Consider the following 19,003-nt stretch of genomic DNA (forward strand, 5'->3'; position numbering starts at 1 on the left):
ACAGGAACTCCCCTATTTTATTGGGCTGTTGACAAGGCAGTATTCTGGGAGGTTCTTTCCCTAAAATGTCACCATATTGTTTGATGTGGTCTTTCAACATGGAACTCATATAGGACATTCAGTTTTATAACTTTAATCACAATGAGATGGCTTCCATTTAGCACATTTTGGAAAAGAAATGCGATTGCTAATAAAGAAGCTTCTGGATGTTCTTTACTCACATTGCCACCACATCCTCATGACAGCCACCTACATCAGCAGAACTCCAAGGCTGAAGTTCTCACCATTTTAATTGTGGCTCTTCTAATCATTCTGACACTACACATCATAGGGTTACCCTGACTCCTTTCATTTGGGATACTATTCTGAGACAGGACATCAGTTTCTTACTTGCCTGAGTTCATCCTAAATTCCGAATGCTAAGAGATAGTCAAGAGTTACATGTAGGTTTGTAATGTTATTTAAAGGGTGTGTGTGTATGTGAATGATACTAGTAATTATCACTCCCATTTGTTGAGCACTAACAATGAATCAGCCATTATGCTTGGTGCTATCTCATTTAAAACTTCCAGTAATAATTAATGGACATAATTATCCCCAAAACAAGTAAGTAACTTGGCCCGAGGTTGCGAGTAGAAGTGCTAGAATCCAAATGTTGGTTTGTCTGATCTCAAGCACTACATAGGACTGCCTCTCTACTCCAACTGTAGGATTTTATCCAGAGTTCAACCATGCCCACTTAATTATAATAATAGTTAATACATAGCGTTTAGCACTCATCATGAGCCAGGCAGTGTTAGTGCTTGTATTTTATGTCATTTAATACTCATAAATAAGGTAGGTGCCATTATTATAATTGAGTAAATTGAAGCATAGAGTGATTAAGGATCTTGCCAAAAGTCGTACAGCTTTTAAGTTATAGAATTGGAATTTGTAATCAGAAAACCTATTGCCAGAGGCTTACTGATAACCATTATGTTACAGTGGCTTTTCAGTATAACAAATACCTTTGAAGATAGTTCTGCAAAAGCATTAGAGCTGTAAAATTTTTCTTCGAAGCTACCTAAGTGTGATTCATGTGTACACATAGTACACTACACACACACTCCTCCCACACATGCTCACACACATGCACACACACACACACACAGAGATGTTTGCATACTTCACATCCCTTTCTTGAAGTCTTCAACATATGACACATTTAAGGTTTGAAACATACTAAGCTGAATATATTCCATCAGTCTACAGAGAATACATCTAGAACCGTGTCCCCTTTCCCACCAGACAAGTCTACACAGATTCCTATGTGCACCAAACCAAACAGGATAAAAAGGGGAATCAGCCTGTGTGCAATTCATTTTTAGCCTACCACCTCATTTTCATTGGCCCATTCCAGTATGAGGGCAGAGATCCAGGATCACAGACAGGGATCTAAAGCACAACGTGCTCAGGGTACTGCCCGACAGCAGTCCTGCTCTTGTTCCAGTGTCCTCTTCCACCTGCCCTTCGGCACATTCCTCTCTGTTTTGTTCTTCACGTAAAATGCTAGAGATCTATTTAGGGCAGAGCTCTGATTTGGATGTCAAATAAAACTGATTGATTTTATGATTCTGTAAAGGTTACCTCAAAAGGTGAAATGGTTTCTGCTGCAGAAGAGCATCCATAAATCCAAACTATTTGTGACAAGTCTTGTCCCACAGTAGGAAGATGGATTCTTGGATGTGCATCTAATCTAGATGTGATAGCAAATTTTCCACTGGAGTTGGCTCAGGGGTTCATGCTCTGTAGGTATCAGAGAAGCTTACCTATATGAAGACTGTGGTTAAGTGAGAATGTGTTGTCAACTGCTCCTAGAGTAGTACCTTGAGATTAAAAAGTGTAATCACCATAGTATTCCACTGGCAAAATAAAACAACATACCCTACACCTGTTGATTGACTCACTGCCATTGGTTAAGAGCTCTAGAACATGTTGCCTCCAAATGACTGAGAAAGTCAGTGCATGACCAGAAGGCTCCCAACTTGCTCAGCTTTTCTAAAGCTCCAGGAGGGCAAGGAGTTCTCTTGTTTGATGTCCTAGAGTGGGTGCTCAAAAAAATCAAGTCATATGAGTACACAAATGTCATGAAATCTTTAATACATCTTGATTTTCTGGGTATCCTCAAAACTCTTTCGGATTCTTGGCCCAGCAGATGGAGGAGGGAGCAATGGACAATGGTGACTATGGTAGAAAAGAAGGAAGAGAAAGAATGGATGGATGGATGGATGGATGGATGGTGTGTGTGTGTGTGTGTGTGTGTGTGTCTACACTTGTCTATAGACATAAGGTAACAGTAAATGGATGGACTCTAGTGAATACTAATCTAAAGCAAGAATATCCACTGAGTATGCTTACTTATCATTCCTGTCATTCTAAAATAACTACCAAAGGCACAACAGTAAGGAGAACTGGAAGTTACTTAAAAACATGGGGTGAGGAAAGGGAGAGAAATTATTGCTTATGTGCCAAGCACTGCAGTAGACTCTTCATGGCACTGTCTTCTCTGATGCGCAGAATTAGCCGCAGGGCAGAGAGTGTGGATTTGCTCTGCAGGAATGAGGCTGAGTGACCTCGTGCGTGGATGAGTGGCAGCATAATGACTCCAGCCTGGTCTTTTGGCTGCAGTTGCTATCATTTATTCTCAATTCTCACTTTTACTCACCCAGTCCAGGTCCACACTGCCACTTGCCAGTCTGCCCTGGTCTCTTTTTACTCTGTATGGCCTGAGCCAAACTGTATCAATACCCAAATCAGACTGTGTCACTCTTCTTTAATTGCTTGAAGCAGCACTAAGGACCCATGAGCCAGCCCTCTCACCACACAGTTAAAGGTTAAGGCCACCCTTCAACCTCCGCACTTGCCCTCTCTGCTTTATAGAGGCAGCACGATATCCACACCCTGGCTGTTCTGTTACCCATTTCTGGAATTTTCGTCTTTGCCTAACTAACTTAGAATCATCCAGCAATTAGCTGAGACCTCAGTTCCTCCAGCAATCTTGCCTGATTCCCAGGTTGATTTAGGGACCCTTTGCGACGTTTCCACACTCTAAATCCCGGTACCATAAAAACTTACCCACATTATGTTCAAGTAGTCTCCTTAGGTCATCTGTTGACTAGTTGTAAATTATTTAAAGGCAAGGACCACATTCTATATATTTTCGTATACACAGAGATTTGTATGCATTGCTTGTAAGAAAGTAAATTTTTAAAATTTTAAATGAAACTTTTTCTATATTCTGTATAAAAGAATAGAAAAGGGAAGTTTCTCTTAATAGAGTGGAAATATCACAAGCTGCTTCTGGAATGATATGTGTGGCTGAGCAGGGGGTGGGGGTGGTGGGGAGATAGGCTTACAAGAGGAAACAGAAGAATATTCAGAAAGGAATGGTTTCAAATCCCAACTCTGCAGCCACATGCTTACCACTGTCACTGACTACATCCAGCCAATGACTGAACATTTCAAGGATATCAGCTTGCCAGGGGACTCTCCCAGTGGGCAAGCTTTGATCAGGTACTTCCAACAGCCTGGCCAAGATGTTCCCATAACTGCACTGTGATCTTGAGCTCTTATCCACTCCTTCCTTTCCTCTCCTCTCCCATAGGCCCCAGCCCTGCACTGTGGTCTGATGGCTTTTCATTCCTACCCCACTCCTTCCTCCTTCGTCCTTTATAGGTGCTTCCTCGAGTATATCTCTTGCACATCTAATCCTGCCCTGATGTCTTTTCTCAGAGGATCTGACCGACAAAGGCATTCTAGGTGTGGTCTGAGAAAACTGGTGCTAATTTGGGGTTCATTCACCACCTGGCTGACGAGAAGAACCCCATCCTGAGTGGACTGTGAGGCATACGTAGTCCCTGGCATGAGGTGGTGGCCCCACTGCTGAAGATTTCACTGGTGGCGACCTGGAAAAATGTTTCAGTAGAAGGGAATGCCCTTTGCTGTTGCAGTGATTCAAGAAAATCACACATTTAAAGGCTAAGAGGAGGAACAATGCCTACAACCATAGTAGAGTTGGCTAATAATTACTAATTTGTATTGGCACCCTAGAGAAGGATGATGAGAAACTGAAGGTAGTAACCACATAGTTAAAGGCTGAGTATGAGAGTTCGAGAGACTCTTGGTGCTTACCACGAGGCCCTTATCTTGCTGCAGTTCAAGAGTAGACACAAATAAGGAGCAAACTCGGGACCTGAGAGAGTAGCAGACCTGCAGAGATGCTTCAATGCAAGCCAAACCAAGTTGTTTATGCTAAGTCAGGCTATGGTCAGGAAAACCTGGAACTTTCAAACATGGTTGGGATCTGGATGGATGACCCCAAAGACTTTGGCTCTTCAGATGCCCTTGAACACTCAGACGTTTTAAACCCTCCTGCCTAGTAAAAGCGTTTACTTCTGCAATGCGGAGGATGCAGCAGAAGCTGTTCCCTTGCAAGGCAACAAAGGCTTCTCTCCTTTCCTGCCTGCCAGGTGGATAACTAGAGTTAAATCCCAGCATAACCTGGTGGGGAGATAGTGGGTCTAATAGTGGGGGAAGAGATTATTTACCAAAGAGCTGAAAGAATTAGCTGGTGTGTTCTGGGAGAATTCAGCAGAGTAGCCATGCCTGAGATTAGAACTTGAGAGTGATTAATCAAGAAGGCTAGAGTAAATCTGGCTAAGCAAAATTACATTGATTTGGGGGTACTTTCTTGCAACACAGGATTAAATACTCTGTATCCCAGAGGTTGGGCTAAACTCACAGTTACATAAATAAGCTTGAACATGTGTGGCCCACACTGAGTAAAGTGGAAATGCTTGGGTTTCCCTAAAGATGGTAGAGGAAGACATAGAAGGCTAGAGTGTAGGCCTGCTGAAGTAGATAAATTACATAAGGCCCAAAGTCCCTCTTGAGGTTTATTCCCCTCCAGAGGACTCAGAAAATGCACATGTCACCCAGGCCATCAGGAATGTACTTTCAAGGGGTAAATGGCATCATTAAGAAGAGAAGATTATGCTGGATAAGAATTAGCAAATGCTGTGAAGGGAAAAGTTCCAAAGAATGCAAGCTTACCTCAAAATGTTTCTCTTTCTCAGAGACCTTGGTCCCTCAAGTCCTAGACATCTTAGTAGCCTTCTGATACTCCCAGCAGATGTTTGATGTATATTGCCTTGTCTTTTTCAGCTATACTTAGTAGAAGGTGAGTCTACAATGATTTACTTAGCCTTTATAGAAATGAGATCCCTTCAAACAGCATTCTTTAGTACCTAAATATAAGCATGATCCAGTAAATAATGGATATAAACCAGTAGTCAATAGATAAAGAATATGAATCAATAGTCAGGACTCCATAGACAGTTAAGAAAATTCATTAACTTGAAAAGCAGAGACAAAACAAACAATAAAGGAGAAACAAACAGAAATAGATGTGAAACATGGACAAAAGAATAAAAACAGGGTTATCCTTATCAGAGAAATAGGAGAAGCTACCACAGCCATGAAAGAACACATGTCACCCAGGCCATCAGGAATGCACTTTCAAGAGGGTAAATGGCATCATTAAGAAGAGAAGATTATGCTGGATAAGAATTAGCAAAGCATCAAAATGGAACATTTGAAGAATGAACAGAAGCTTTTGAAATTTAGAATTTTTATAGTACAAATCAATAACTCTGTAGAAGTTTAGGAAGATAAAGTTCAAAGTAAAATAGAACAAGAGGGCAAAAAAGAAAAAGCAAATAGAAGAGAAAATAAGAACATAGGGGATCAGCTAATTAGATCCAATATTTCAGAAATAGAGAAAAAGAAAAAAATTATCAAAGAACTAAGAGTAATATTTTTTCCAAAATTAAAAGAAATGTCTTTTTAGGAAATGTCTAAAGATAAATGAAAATATACATAAGACTCAAAATCATTAAACTGAAGAATAGTAAAAATTAAAAGATAATCTGAAAAACTGGCATAAAGGTCAAATGTGTCATGTATGAAGGGTCAAGAATTATAATGGCACCAGAATTCCCAATTACAATATTAAGAACTGGGAGAAAATGGAACAAGGTATCAAATTCTGGTGGACAATGGTTTTCTATCTAGAATTCTTCAAGATAAACTATCAATTAAGTATGAGTATAGATTCTTTACATTTTTAGATATTTCAAAAATTTACCTCCTATGTGTGTGTCCTTAAAAAGCTACTGAAACAGTGCCACTACCAAAATGACAGAGGAAACTAAAAAAGAAAAAGATATAGAAACTCAGCAACAAGGGCTTGAATATATAAACAGTCTGTGGGAATTAATCCACAGGATTCTGATAAAGGAAGTGCCAGGATGAGAGCTTTTGGGCATGAAGAGAGAATTGGGGCAGAAGTATGGGGATGGCAGTAAGGAAGTCTTCAATACCACTAACATTCACCAAAGCAGAACTGATGTATCTATGTGCTTGCCTGTCCTGAGAGGAATACACTTCTTTCTTTTGGAGAAGTTGGGTAAGAATTCATGATCAGCACAGGGAAATGTAATGAAAAAATAAACTGTCCAAGAAAAAAAATAGTGTATTTTGTGGCTCAAGGCTCGACATGAATAATAATTACATAGTGAATGCTGGATATTTAAAGAAAAATTATTATATAACAAACTTGGGGAAAAAAGAGGCAAAGAAATGTATATGTGGGTACATGAAATTTCTCTGAGGGCTTCCACCTGATCTTTCATAATAAAGAGTCAATGAAAATGTCCAAAATGAACATTACTTAGACATACAATGACAAATTTGATAAGCAGACAGCTAACACATTGAATGTGTTTCCAAGGTGTAAGTCTTGGAGAAGGAAGTTTGAGACAGGGGAATTAGGTTTATTTTTAGTATCTTTAAGTCATTAGATTTTTTAAGAACTTTGTACATGTATGTATTTATAGAATTAAAGACCTAGTCATTTCTAGGGCACTTGGCTGGCTTAGTCAGAGGAGCATGTGACTCGTGGTCTTGGGGTCCTGAATTCAAGCCCCATGTTAAGTATAGAAATTACTTAAATAGAGGTAAGAGGGTTGGGGAAATGGGCATGGTGATGAGTATTAAGGAGGGCATGTATTGTATGGAGCACTGGGTGTTATATGTCAACAATGAATCTTGGAGCACTGCATCAAAAACTAATGACGTACTATATGGTGACTAACATAACAAAATAATAATAATAATAATATAAAATAAATCACTTAAATAATTTTTTAAAAAAATACAGTCATTTCCACAATAAGAATAAACAATGAGTAATTCACGAACATTTAAGCATCTACCACTCTCGTATCTTAGGACAAAGAACACCACAAACCTGCCTTGACATTTTGGCTTCTACAACCTGTTGCTCCATTTTCTTCTCTTCACATACCAGCTTCTTCATGGCGAATATCCTCACTGTTCCCATTTACTTATCCAGTCATCATGCTTGTGGACCTCCGTGCTGGTCCAACCCATGACTTCTCTTTTGTTATTTGACAGTGTCAATAGCCTTCTCTTGGAACTTCCCTACAATTTCTCCTACTTTCTGTGCTTCTGTGACCATTCCCTGTCTCCTCCCTCCCTCCAAAACTTCTGATTTCTTTATGTGACATGCAGATGTGCTCCAGGTCATTTCTCAGGTTCTTCTCTGGACCCTGTTCTGGGACTGACCTTTAGCAGGGTATTTCTCTCTGCTTCCTTGTATTTAAATTCCAAGTATGCCTGACTCCTCACGTGCTCTCATTTCACGGAAGGTCCCCAGGTTCCCTTGAACTGAGGCTTGAATCTCTGGCTTTTCACTCAATCTTCTGCCCAGCCCCAGCCCTAGCCCCTGAGACTGCTGCCTGGGTCAGAGATTCTAGTTTCTACTTGTCCAGGCAAACAAACAGCATGGCCCTAAGGAAGGAAAGAACACATGTCAGAGAGACAGAAAAAAATGTCCAGAGAAGAACTTCAGAAGAAAAGAGCTAGGGATAAGGTTGCAGCAGGGTGCTAGAGCTACACGGGGCAAGGCCTTTTATTCTGCTTAAGGATTTGTGTTTTTATTTAAGACCAGTGGAATTGTTTGGAGCATGAAATACTTTGGGTCATATTTCCATAAAAGATGAGTTTGGATGAAGTGTGGAGAATGTGTAAGACATGGATGAGAGAAAAGCAGTTAGGAATTGTGCAGGTGAATAGTAACAGTAGTTAGGATTAGGGTGCTGATAGCGGAGGTGGAGAGATATCATTAAAACAGGGATGGATTTAGGAGGTAGAATCATCAAACCTCTGTAATGACCTGGCTAGGAGTGAAGAGAGAAAGGCATCCCCACATGAGTGCCGCGTTTCTGACTTGAACCTTGAGTAGCTAGTGGTGGCAATCAAAGATAAAGAGGATGTTGGATAAGGACCAAGTTCTGCGAAGAAGATCATAAGTTTTTGAGCTTGACACGTGTTTGAGACAGCTAAGTGATGATTTTTAAGAAGCCAGTTGAATATACAGTTCTGGAGCACAGAAGAATGATCTGAGTTGACAGATAAAAATGGCGTAGGCACAGGTGTACCAGCTTCCTATCACTGCTGCAACAAATTGTCACAATCTCTTAGTGGCTTGAAACAACACAGATCTATTATCTTATAGTTCTAGAGGTCAGAAGTCCAAAATGGAGGTCAAAAGTGCAAAATGGGTTTCCCTTAGCTAAAATCAAGGCGTTGGCTTTCAGGGTGAATCTGTTCCCTTGCCTTCCCAGCTTCTAGTGGTCACCTGCGTTCTGCATTCCTTGGCTTGTAGCTCCTTCTTCCATCTTGAAGGCCAGCAGTGTGGCATTTCAAATCTGTGTCTCTGTCTCCCGACTCCCTATTCTTTCTCTCTCCTTTTTCTCCTTTTGGCTCTTTCTCTCTCCCTTTTCTCTTTATGGCTCTCACTTTCTGGCTTCCCTCTCATACGGACCCTCGTGGTTTCATTGAGTCCCTGAGGATAATCTGGGATAATCTCCTCACCTCAAGATTCTTAATTTAATCATTTCTGGGGGGAAAAAACTTCATTTGTCATCTAATGTGACATGTTCACACATTCCTGGATAGGACGTAGACATCTCTGGGGGATTATCCTTCTATCCTTCTGTCTACCACAACTCTGCAAATGTTTACTGAATAGATGACTTAAAAAAAAAGTATTTTAAATGACTCATTTATCCTCCTCTACTATGAGAGAATCAAACTCAGAAAGATAGAGAAGTACAATGGATGAGCTAAGGAAAATAATGGAATTTACAATACTGCTGAAACCCAAATTGTTTTAACCCAAAAAGCTGTAGGTGTTTTTAATGCTAAAGAAATTGCCCCTTTTGAACATGTATAGGAAAAATAAATGATATCTGAATCCTGGCATCTTGAGAATTTGTTTCACTCTTTAATAGAGGCATCGTAACCTAGAGTTTGGTGAGTTGTAGTATATGGCATACCAAGTTTTGTTAAGGCACCATGTGGTAAGGGGGCTACTTTTCCTGGTCTGCTCACTCTAAGTACTAGCATTTTGACTTTCTTTGCCATAATCACAGGACGCAGTATATATAGCCACCACGAAGGTGATCTCTTTCAAGATTATGTTCAGTGAGGTACTCATGTAAGTGTTGTTTCCTGTTCCTGTGTCTCTGAGTTGTACTGTTTGAGACAAAGAAATAGCAACATCCTCTTAGTCTGGTTGTTTCATCATGCCCCTTGACCACCAAACAAAAGCAGGGATAGCATTTAGGCTGGTAACTTTGACCCTGACTGTCAAGGGACAATAGGTGGAAGGAAAACACGTGGATAGAACCCAGGGAATCCCATGGACACTGCCTTGTGATACCACATCCATTGGATGACTCATGCAGCCTTAATAGGGAGACTGGTCTAGGACTCAGAAGGATATGCGTGGCAAAAGACCTCTGCCAAAGGGAAGAAGAAGTGAAGATGGAAGAAGGAACTAAGAATACTTGGTTCACATTCAACCGCAAGTTACGGAAGTAACAATGGCAACCACTACTCATTTTTTTTTCCTTGACATGCTATGCATATATTAAATGTTATACCTTGGTTCCCTTCCCTTTCCTTTTCTTGAGCTCCACTATCTTATATAGTACTTATTAGTGACATATATGCCATTTAGCTCGTAGGTGGGATGAGAATGATGGAACACAACGGAACCAGGGGAGGAGTGGGTGTCACTCAGATAATCTAAACTTAGAGATGGATGGAGTAACCGGCAAGACTTTGGGTTCTCTTCCTTTCAGTGCACTTTTGATATGTCAGGAGATTTAACTTATGTTAGCTAGTTTGGGCACTTTTTTAAACTATCAAGATGAGAATAAAGATGTGGATTTTAGGCATCCAAGTGGACCGTATTAGGAATACACCAGCTTTTTTTTTTCCCCCCCATGGCACAGAACCATCAGCTTTCCAAGGGTACGCTGAATTCCTTCCGTGGAATTACTCCCCTCCATTGTGTATTTCATCTTGGCAAGAAAATGGAGTTAATCTTGGGAAGGGAAATGTATGTTGACAGCCAACAACAAAACAAAACTAGAAAGGACAAAATTCCATAGCAGGTTTCATCAACTATAGATATGTCTAGCACCATATTTGGAGCATAAACAAACTCGAGTTTTTTATAGTGTCAGGAAGAATGTCCAGTTTCTTCACAACAGATTGAAAGTGTATGCAGTTTACCATACAGTTACTGTATGAATGCAGGTATATCAAAATCAAACATTGCAGAGGAGGGTTCTCTCATAAACTGTAATGTCTTTTCAACAAGGATTTGAGGAAAGTTGAACTGGTGACTATAGGATGTGTCTCCAATTTGGTTTTCTCTTCTGCTTTAACTGTTCAGGACCAGTGATCTCTCTGCATATCTCTGTCCCAACCGTTCCCTCCTTCTATTATAATGGAAATTGTAGCAAATTCCCTTTCTCAGAGTAATTACTCAAAGTTGAGCAGCTATGTTTCTGGAACCCAATCTACCTTTATTCTAAGGTACACAAAAGAAGATTCTGTTTCCAGTGTACCTATAAAATTCCTTCATTTATTTCCCAAGACTAAGGTTTTTCTCTTTGGGGGATGAAGTTTGTCAGATCCTTCCCATGGGCCCACCCCTTTTCTCTGAGCCCTCCCCAGTCTGCCATCATACTCTGCCCAATACCCAGCAGGCTTCCCTCCTTGCCCGGATACTCACTTATGTTTCTTCTCTTTCTTTCTTTTTTTTTTTTTTTTAAGATTTTATTTACTTATCTGAGATAGAACAAGTGAGAAAGAGAGAGAGAGAGAGAGCACAAGCATGTGTGAGTGAGGGGGAGAGGGGGCAGCAGCAGAGAGAGAGAGGGTAAAGCAGGCTTTCTGCTAAGCAGAGAGCCTGACACCGGGCTGGATCCCAGGACCTGGGGAATCATGACCTGAGCTGAAGACAGAAGCTTAACTGACTGAGCCACCAGGCGCCCCTCATTTGTGTTTCTCCTAAAGGCACAGTGGCAACCACCTGACATTTGAGAATTTCATGCCCGCCATTGGGTATACTCAGAAAACTCCATGGCCTTCCCCAAATGAAGGTAGACCTCACATCCTCCAGTGAACGCCCTCACTTTCGCCTGTGAACGAGAAATTGTTCTCTTAATGGTAATTTCTGATCCTTGCCTAGATGGATGGTGCTCACCTGCCTTCTGATATTATTGAGATGGAGAATTTATTGTCCTGCTTCCTGTACCATCGCCTCTTTTTTCCAGTTGGTGAATCATTTGCATAAAAGGGCTTCCAACTGAGAAAGCTGATGATGTGGCTTACATGGGAATTAGACAGTTGGATATGAAATCAGACTCCTGGTCTGTCTTCAGCATTATGCTTTGGTCTGGTCACTCTGAGGGTGAAACTAAGGTTTCCCCAATGGAGCAGGAGTTTTCAGAGACGGGTTTAAACTATTATAGCTTAAGCGCTCCCCATCTGGTCCAAACAACACATTTAAAATGAGGAAACTGAGGTGCATCCAACGGAAGAAACTTCCCTGGTTATTTGAGAAAAGGCTATTCTCACATTCATTCCCCTACCAGCCACTACTTCTCTTTGCTGCAGGATATGAGCTGTATCATCTTAGGAAAATTTCAAGTGGACATTCAGTATAATCTAGCTCTTGTTACACAGCTCTGCCCAATGCTTTGGTAAGACGTGAGAGTCCCCCTCTTCTTTAAAACAGTGACCTCACTAGACTGGACTGTTTCCTGGCTTCCATAATGTTTTGCTCTCATCTTTCCCTCCCTAACCAGGAGCCTCTAGCTGCTGTCCTGTGGACTCCAATGCTGTCCCTCCCTGTCTTGCCTGCATTCCCGCTGTCACCCCTGAGACTGCTCCTCCACCACCAGTGGCCCATGACCATCCCAGATACTTCCGAATCCTGTGACACCTACATTTCCATCATTTTACATCCTTTTTGCATTTGGCATTAATGACTTACTCGTCCATTGCCTCTCTGAGTCAGACATTTATGAGTTCTTTGGCATGACACTTTTTAGAAACAGTTTTAAATTATTTTTTAAATTATAGAAATCTTGAGAGAGAATAGAACCAAAGTATGATTATATTCGCCTATTTCTAATGAAACAATTACTGAACTGCTGTATTTCCTTCTGATCTGTTTTCACATTTTACATATATTAGCTCAATTATTTTTGTGTCTCTGTATATTTTTCATGCTTTTAGTTGTTGCATAAGATGCAGTAGAGTGTTCATACCTTTATTTACAATAAGACTCGGTGTCCGTACTAAAGAACAAAATTCATATCCATAAAGGACTGAATTACTCTAAGAAAATTTCCAAAATGGGAGCTATGTATGAAGTATGTGACCTGCAGCTGACATGCAGTATTGTTCACTGAATAAATAATGACTAGTTTTGTAAAAGAAAGATTTCTTGAATCTGGAAATGCCTCTGAATGGGAATCAGGTTTTCCTAGATTTTCTCTACTTCCCTACAGTAGGCTGAATAATCACTCTCCCAAAGATGTCTGTGTCCTGATCCCTGGAACCTATGAATATGTTATCTCATGTGGTAGAAGGAACTTGGCAGATGTGAGTAAGTGTAGGATTTTGACCTCAGGGGATTATTTTAGCTTATCCATGTTGATCTCAGTGTCATCACAAGAGTCCTTCTAAGAGGGAGGTAAGAGAGTTAGAGAAGGTAATCTGTCCATCAAAGGTTGGGATGATATACTTTGGAGAAGGAAGGAGCCATTGGCCAAGAATCCAGCCTCTAGAAGCTGGAAAACACAAGGCAATAGATTCTCGCTTAGAAACTCCAGAAGAAATGCAGGTCTTCCAACACCTTGTTTTAATGTGTAGATCCCATTTCAGACTTCCAGCGTACAGAACTGTTAGATAATAATTTTGTGTCATCTTAAGCCACTAAGTCTGTGGTAATTTGTGACAGCAGCCACAGGAAACAAACGCTATCCTCTTCCCCACGCAGGGCCCAACTCTAGAAGCTCCGTATAAAACATTGTTCTGATGACTCAGGGTGTCCTTCAGAACTCTACCCCCCACCTGTAATTTCACTCATTCTCCTCATTTTTCTGCTTACCCCCCATGACTTGTTTTTGTTGTGGTGATTGTTTTTCCTTTTTTTCCTTTGTACCTTGTCCCTTTGAATTTTGATGAGTGAACCAAACTGATTTACCTGATCCTCTTTCTTGATGATTTCAGTGTCTGGCCTTACCTGGAATCCTGGACCAGAAACAGCACCTAGTGCAGCATTTATCCAAAAGGGGAGAGTAGACCAGCGTTTCCAGATCCATAAGACATAGGCAATTTATCACTATCCCCAAGCTTCCCTGAGCTCTAGTTGTATGTGTCCGATAACTTATTGGGCATGCTATTTGGATGTGCCAATAGATTCTTAAACTCAACATTTCTAAAACTGAACTCACAATTTCTCCAAATCTTTCCCCTTCCCTTGCATTCTCAATCCTGGCTCTTGGCAAGATCCAGTCATCTCCTCCCCAAACTTCAGTCTTATTTGTGACCCGTGTATGTTCCTGTAGAGTGTATGCCATTTCTGTGCTTAAATACGGACAACTTCTCACTCGTTTATTTTGGGATATTTATAGTTTGTACATCCATCAGGGGCTGTATTTAGAGTCGAGTCTAGCTCTTAATTTTTAGGATAAGTTAGCTGTTATCAGCTATTAACAAAAATTACATATGATTTTCATATGTAAATAAATATAACATTTAAAATTTGTTTGTCAATGAATAAAACGGCCAGAGTGACAATCTAACCATATGCGATACATGAGTTCTTAAATATGCAAGTAGAAAAATTGCCCCTACTAACTAGAAAAATTCCTTGGACCTTACCAGTCTGATCACAGACTCTTTTCCCTCCCACTGTGAATACTTTCCAATTCTTCTGGAGGTCACAGCAAGTCCTCCTTTTAATATCAGCCTAGTGTTATAGAGAGAGGTTATTCCTCTTTCCAGGTTACCCTGGCAATAGCAGTAAAAATGACCACTGTAAATCATGATATAGGCATTAATATTTTGCTCATATGTAGCAAAAGAAGGAGTAAAACTCTATACGTGTTACGTCCAGTATTCAAAAAGTGTTACTGGGTTGAGTAGGTGTATTGAAATTGGATCCCGGGGGCTCACCTGGTGATCACTGTATGACTTGGTTTTGTTGAGACCCACTGACTTCCATTACCTTATTTTGACCCTCAATTAGCATAGCAAAAAGGAACCAAAGAGTTCCCTGTCTTGAACACTTTGTCCTACTGGGGATGAGATTCATAAATATCTTTCCTTGATTTTTACTAAAAGATGAGTACTTAGAGTTTAGATAGTATGGGCAATACAGAGATGATGGACACACCCTGTACTTTTTGGAGAATAGACTAGAAAGTAAGTAATTTTTATTTTTCCAAATGGGATCCAGCCTTATTGTTTTCCTGTCTATAAATATATATTTTCATGACAAAGAAATGAATGTAAGTATAAACTAAAATACAAAATAAATACCATCTTTCATCCACCACTAAGATTTTGTCACTGTTTACATTTGGTTCGAATTCTTCCAGGATTTTGCCTAAGTAGCAAGTAACTCAGAGGCTTTTGTCTGTGCCAGAGGGGGAAAAAAATGAAACAGAGAAGCTAAACGGTTCAAAAATAGGAGAAGCAATCTTCTATTTGTGCTGTGGCAGCAAACATAAGGAGTCAGAGCCCAGAGCCACACATAATATTCCCTAATGTAATTAGGAAGCCAAACCTATCTGTTTCCTTCTGCCATTGGGAACTCTCGAACTATGCAATATGTAGCTTAAAAAAAATGAAAATGAAACCGACACAATATCTTTCCTTAAATGCACTGAGGACTGAGATATTAGCCCCTAATCTGTGGAGAATTGATGTAGCCCTTGATTTACTAGAAAAATCTGCCGGGGAACATTGTGTTTCTCATTGCCGTCCCTGACAGGTTCATGCTTGGAGCAAGGCAGCTTTCGATTGCAGAGGGAATATTTTTCCTAAACTCACCCACAGCATAATTGTCCTTAAAATGAAGCTACAAAAGGTGAGAAGGTCATTAGGAGGCACTTGAGCTGACAGATGGCTCCACCGCAGCCATCAGAGAAAAGACAGGGTAATTCCAGCAGCTCTCCAGATCCTGGCCTCCTCCACTGCAGAGTAGAACTGGAAATCCGTGGCCAAGACCCCTCCCAGGAGGCTTCCCCTGAGAGCAGGTGCATGAGGGCTGGAGGACTACCCTCGTACACAAATACCCAGAATTCCCATCCCTCCTGGGGCCGTCATCATCCCGTCCTCTCGGGGCAGTGGAAGTTCGTGGAACACACGGACTTGCCTCTCCTACTGTGTTCCTGTTGAGATCACGCAACCCACATCTACCACACACGTACTGAAATCCACAAGGCTTCTTCCTTCACCTGACCTGCTGCATCTGACAGCTTTCTCGGTCAGCTGGCTGCGGGAACCAGGCCATCTGTATGCAGCTGACGCAAATCTAATTTCCATGAAATAACTGAGCCTCGGAAAAACCAAGACAAAAGAAGAAGAGAACCCAAGATACAAATCTTTGAAGCCTTATTTTTCACTCAACCCACCCTGATTTCCTTTGGAGCATAAGCCAGGGCTCCCTTGAGCACGCGTTCTAATTTTCTCCTTGTGGCATCCGAAGTTCTCCATTACTCACCTCCTGTTCCATCGCTCCTGGCTCATTATTCGCGGCCCCACCCCCAGCGCCCTTCGCCCAACCCAGGCCTCACTCTCCACTAAACCTTTTCACTCTCAGCCGCACTCCAGAAAACTCCTGGCAGAACCCTGCCCTCTTGGGCTGCCACGCCATCATCCACACCTGCCCCTCTGCCACTTTGGGACACTCCTGTCCCCATCTGCTGATACCACCTTATCCTTTAAACAGCTCGTGCACCCCCTGGCATAGGAAGCTGTATCCTGTCACTCCAAAGTGGGCAATGTGCCCCATGCCACTTATACTTAACATTTGTCAGAACACCCAGCCACTGAACTCTAAGGGGTCAGTTTAGTTGTCTGGGTCCCTCAGTGTTGGAGTAGGGATGGTGCCTTCCATCTTTGTCCTACAGGTACGTGGCCCATGCCACAAAGCAGTAAATGCTTATTGCAAAACAACAACAACAACAAAAAACCAGTAGGGAAGGAGGGGGTGAGGGAGGAAGGAAGAGAGTTTGTTCAAAACGAAAGCAGGACATTTTGCTTTTTTAAGATGAAACTAAATGTTTTGGTAGAAGAACCAAAAGAGTTGTTTCTGTGTGGAAGGAAACACGCATGTGTGTGTTTATGTGCACATATATGCATATGTATAAATCTGCATACATATGCATATGTAAGATTGTGCATGCTTACGTGTGTGTTGGGTCTGTATGCATATATGTGTATATACACACGTGTATCAGTATTCTAATTTTGCTGGATCATCTGTCAGCATATCTGCATGACCCGCAGTGCATGATAATGAAATTAGTATGTTCTCAACTATGGGAGAAATAAGGACTTTTAACCAGTTTTCAGCACATGGTTATTGGTGTTTACTTTCGAAACCACATGCATAGCATGGCCACCTGCTACCTAGTGCTTCTTCAGTCATGCCTACTTACAAAGACGAGTGAAGAAAATACCAGATAGCCCCACCGCATATACATTTTATCACTTAGTCTGTGTTTGGGCAAAGGTGTCCAAACCATGCGCGTCCGCGGCATGTGGGATGGCGTGAGGCTCTGGCCACCTGCCCCAGTGGATCCGTCACCTGGCCACCATGCGCTGTGTGAGCATGGCAGAAAGCAAATCCACCTGGCCACCAGAGGCGACAGGAGCTGAGGCTCAGCCCTTCCTGAAACCAACCCATGGCCGCGCTGCTGCTGCTGACAGTGTCCTTAATAAATTTTCCAGTTCCCTTGTCCTGTGTAAATAAATTTTAAAAGGAAGCAATCATCAACACTGATAGAAAAATGTTTGATGAAAACCAGAATAATTCCTTTTCCTTTGGTTGGCACTTCACAGTTTGTTGGGTGTTTCGCACGTATCATTTTGTTTGCTCTCTACAATGATAGAAGAGGGAAAACAGTGTGTTGGTTTGTTGTTCTTCTTCTTTTTTTTTTTTTTAAAGATTTTATTTATTTATTTGACAGAGAGAAATTACAAGTACTTGTTGTTTTTTCAAAAAGCAAATGAAGAAAATGAGAATAGAGAGGTAAAGCTGATTTCCCAAAGTGACTCAAGGTAAGCCTGGATAAGTGATGTTTATTTTAGGTGAGATGTTTTTTCTGAAACAGAAGTGTGATACAGTGGAAAAGCAATGGGCTTAGGGTAGAAAGTATTTACGTTTGTCTCCGTACATTGATAGGACCTGGACAAGTCATTTGCTTCCTCTGGGCCTGCTGCTCTCATCACTAAAAAAAAAGAGGAACTGTCTAAGGAGCTGGTGCATATGCAAGAACATTGTCAGTTAAGAAGTGCTAACTCCCCTGGGGCTGGCTGCCCCTGTGGTGAATGGTTGTCGTCCCCATTGTGGTTGTCATGCTGCAGAGGTCAGTGTGACAGAGTCTGAAGCCAGAGTTTGTGATATCTCTAGATTACATCAACTCCTTATGCAAAGGAGAACATGTGACACATTCATAAATCACGACCTGGTTTAATGTCTTATTGTAACTTATCATCTTTTGGATAAAATAGCTTCTGTTGCTTTGATTGCAGGAGATAACTCCAAGTGTTAATATGAGATGGGCACTCTCATTAAAAACTGTCAAATGCGATGGGCAGTTTCTTCATCCAGTTGGAAAGTAATGCCTGTAAGAAAGCCACGCTATTGTGTATAAAACAACGGAATGAGTAGCTCTGATAAAAGAGTTGTCACCTGCGCCAGAGGTATGAACATTTTTTAATTTACGTGAAGACTGTGTTCCACAAGCTACCTTATATGTTGGCTGTTTGAGATTTATAACTCAAGTTACACAATAAAACATGGTATCCACAGCAGGCCAGCCCAGCCAATGCCTGCATAATCATAGTGTAGGCAGAATGAAGAGTAATAATTCTGCTGTGTTTGGAATTAAAAGGAATTTTGTGGACCAGCATGGTGACCCGTGGACTATGGGCAAGTGTCCTCATGAATGGCAATGCAAGGTACTGTGAGCACACGTGCCTATTTTTGCCCGAGCTGGGAAGACACCCCACCCCACGAGAGGAGTCCCCAGGGGATGGAGACACCTTCTGCAGCTGTGCTGGGCACAAAGTACAGAATGAAAAAGGGTCTTTCACCTTGCCTCTGTCATGGCATCTCAAAGGAAAAGAAGAAAATGCACCACCTATGCTTTGGGGCTCGGTACAGGACATTCCTATTTATAGGATATTCATAATTTAGGTGTTTATAGGTCAAGGAGTGACTGTGATGCATTTCCTAATTTTTATTCCCCGTTGTCGCCATGTAAGACAGGCAGCC

General features: G+C 41.3%; 1 long non-coding RNA gene across 1 annotated transcript in view; it reads left to right on the forward strand.

Annotated features, from left to right (window-relative positions):
- The window catches only part of LOC309849320, a 43,948-nt gene extending 25,526 nt beyond the window's left edge, over positions 1-18,422 (forward strand). The window contains exon 3 of the long non-coding RNA XR_014303652.1: positions 18,259-18,422. This is a non-coding gene — a long non-coding RNA (uncharacterized lncRNA). The remainder of the gene's footprint in view (positions 1-18,258) is intronic.
- Positions 18,423-19,003: the final 581 nt, after the last annotated feature.

This window comes from Mustela nivalis (genome assembly GCF_964662115.1).
Source record: "Mustela nivalis genome assembly, chromosome: 15".
In the NCBI taxonomy this organism is placed as follows: domain Eukaryota; kingdom Metazoa; phylum Chordata; class Mammalia; order Carnivora; family Mustelidae; genus Mustela; species Mustela nivalis.